At 38.0% G+C, this 3,372-nt stretch overlaps 1 pseudogene; it reads left to right on the top strand.

Moving 5' to 3' along the window:
• The first annotated feature begins 401 nt into the window (after positions 1-401).
• LOC127124398 (uncharacterized) lies at positions 402-501 on the top strand (annotated as a pseudogene).
• Positions 502-3,372: the final 2,871 nt, after the last annotated feature.

Here is a 3,372-nt window from a genome sequence, read left to right as displayed (position 1 = left end):
CTTGAGCATAGTTTACTTGCTCTGTTTGGATTCCAGTCAAGAGTTGACATTCCGCCGGAGTGTGGCCTTGGATTCCACAGACCTCGCAATTCTGAGTTATAGCAACCACGGCTGCTGGAGGTGATACGTTTAAACTTTCAATTTTCTGGACCAAAGCATCCACTTTTGCATTGACGTGATCAAGGTTACTTATCTCGTACATGCCAGTTTTCGGTTGAGGTTTTTCCACATTCGTTCGTTCGGTTCCCCACTGATAGTGGTTTTGGGCCATGCTCTCGATAAGCTGGTAAGCATCAGCATAAGGTTTGTTCATTAGTGCACCACCTGCAGCGGCGTCTATTGTTAACCTTGTGTTGTATAAGAGACCATTATAAAATGTGTGAATTACTAACCAGTCTTCCAAACCATGGTGTGGGCAAAGTCTCATCATGTCTTTGTATCTTTCCCATGCTTCGAAAAGAGACTCGTTGTCTTTCTGTTTAAATCCGTTTATCTGGGCTCTTAACATAGCTGTTTTGCTTGGCGGAAAATATCGGGCAAGAAAAACTTTCTTCAACTCGTTCCATGTGGTGACTGAGTTGGAAGGAAGAGATTGAAGCCATCTTCTAGCGTTATCTCTTAATGAGAAAGGAAAAAGACGAAGTCGAATTGCCTCTGAAGTGACACCATTAGCTTTAACAGTATCAGCGTATTGGACAAATACGGATAAATGAAGGTTTGGATCTTCGGTAAGATTTCCAGAGAATTGGTTCTGTTGCACAGCCTGCAACAACGAAGGTTTAAGTTCAAAGTTGTTTGCTTCGATTGCGGGCGGAGCAATACTTGAATGCGGTTCATCTTGCGATGGAGCGGCGTAATCTCTAAGAGCACGAGCTGGTTCTGCCATCTCGGTTAAAGAAGGAAAATCTTTGAGATCAGGAAGGTCTATAGGAGGGAGATTGTTTTCAGCACGATATTCCCGAATTCGTCGTAAGACTCGGAGATATAGTTCGATATCGTTGATTCGTAAATAGAGCGGTTCGCCTTGAGAGCGAGTGCGTGGCATACAAATCAACGAAAGAAAGAAAATAGAAGAAAAAGAAACCTTAGTCTCTACAGCGTAACGGAAGAGTTACGATATCGATTGAATAAAAGTCCCCGGCAACGGCGCCAAAAACTTGATCGCTCGACTGGGTGAGTCGAGAATGGGATACAAACTGCAAGTGCACAGTTCTATCGCGTAGTTTTAAAAGATATCGATCCCACAGGGACTTATGAATCGATATACCGTTTTCTAAGGTTACTACGTAAATCTAAGGTGAAAATGTTTGATTGTTTGGGAAAAACTAAGAGCTAAACTAATATCTAGATTAAATATTAATAAGACGGATATCGGTATGTAGTTCGTCAAAACTAGGGAATCAAGTCTTTGTCGGTTTCTTAGTTTTAAAATGAATCGTTTCGGTTAACTTTATTGGTTAAAGGTTCTAACTCAAACTCTCGCTCTGTTGAATAAACCATGATTTTATATTAATGTTGCTGTCACTTATAATTAAGTCAAAAACCATATTTTGAAAACAATAAAGTTGCAGAAACTCTTTTTAAGAAAATACTGACCGTTTTAAACACCCTTATCTCAAACTCTCGCTCTGTTGACTTAGGTTATATAATTAAATCCAAATGCTTAACTCTCGTCCTCACATTCAATCTTTAAAAATACTTTTTGGAAAAGGTCAGAATTTAATTAACTCTAAAACTTGCTCTCGCCCTGATCTAGAATTAATGCCTAACTTACACTGTCCAGTTAAAATCTCAAACTCTCGCTCTATTGATTTTAACTTCTTTATGTCTTTTACTTTTGTAAAAAAATCTTGTTATTAAACCTGTAAGTTGAAACCGTAAAAAGATTGATTTTGATTTTAAGTTTAGATAGACCGACTCAGTCTTGATCCCTTATTCTGCTTACTTTACATACCGATACCTAGGCAAATTAGCCAGACATGCTAAATGAATAAGAATTTATATCATGCATAAACAGACTCATTCCAGGCAGATAATATAGGTAAATAATAAAACAAAATATTAAATAATGATTAAAGAACCTGAATGCGTAATACAATGGTCTTGAACACTCCACCACAAGCCGGTAGGATTTGTTCTTGGATTCTTCAATTAAACAGTAAATTAAATCAAGGAAATAAAACTGGAATATAACGTAAGGTTAAATCCGGTATAAAGATGCACAATAGTTTCCGGTGTAGAAACTATTATGCGAAAAAATATCTAAAAGCTAAAATTGGAAAGGTAAATTTGCAAGGGAAAAGAATGTAAAGCTTGCAAAAGGAATAAATAAAATAAACAGTGCTAAGTGCTGGAAAGGAAAAATAAGCAAAAGGCGTGAAAAGAAAATTTGGCAGAGCTTCGGCAATGTGAGCGTGGAAAAAAACCGTTCTTTGAAACTTCCCAATTAGTTCCTATTTATACAGCTGCTGGTGTAACTGCATTTCAAGGGTTTCCGTGTGCGTGGTCTCGTTCCGAGGGTTAAGCGTGCGTGGAAGTAGCTTTCAACGTGGTCAGTTGAGTTCCTTGCGCCAAAAATATAGAGGACTGGTGTGACGTTCGTCACACCATGTGTGACGCTCGTCACAGGAGTGCTTTTAGTGTGACGCTCGTCACACTCCGTGTGACGCCCGTCACAGGCATAACGTGCACTTTCTTTGGGCTGGGCTTGGTCTTGGTTATTTGTTTCCTTTTTATTGCTTTTTACACCTCCTTTTCTTCCCTTTTTCACTTTTGCTTCAAAATGGATACCTGACATAAATAGCAAGGAAATACTGCATAATATCTGATAAAATGAGATATACTAAAGTAAATGATAGTATAATCTAATTGAATTAAGTCTTAAAATGCGATATAATTTCGTGTTATCACAAGTGAAGTGTGTGAAGAATGTGTTCAGAAAAAGCAAATCAAGAACAACTTCAACAAAGATGCAAAAAGTAATTCTAAAGCCACCCTTGAGATCATATACTCAGATGTGTGTGGTCCTCTTCAGGTAGATCCAATTGTAGGTAACAAGTATTTTGTTACATTCATAAATGACTATAGAAGAAAACCGTGGACATAACTGATAAAAAAGAAAAGTAATGCGATTGAGGTATTCACCAAGTGATTTTGATGCACTATGTGAAATAGAATGGATTGTGTATGAGGTGGTGCCACCATACACTCCTCAACAAAATGGACCCACTGAAAGGAAGAACAATACCATCCTAAATATGGTTAGGCTTATGTTAAAGGACAAGCATCTACCAAATGAGTTATGGGGTAAGGTAGTGTCAACTGCAAGATACATCTTCAAAAGATGCCCACCAAGAATCTAGAAGGAATCAC

Source organism: Lathyrus oleraceus, chromosome 2 (assembly GCF_024323335.1).
Source record: "Lathyrus oleraceus cultivar Zhongwan6 chromosome 2, CAAS_Psat_ZW6_1.0, whole genome shotgun sequence".
NCBI classification, from domain to species: domain Eukaryota; kingdom Viridiplantae; phylum Streptophyta; class Magnoliopsida; order Fabales; family Fabaceae; genus Lathyrus; species Lathyrus oleraceus.
The sequence above is the reverse complement of the archived record's forward strand: the minus strand, read 5'-3'. Positions and strand labels throughout refer to the sequence as shown.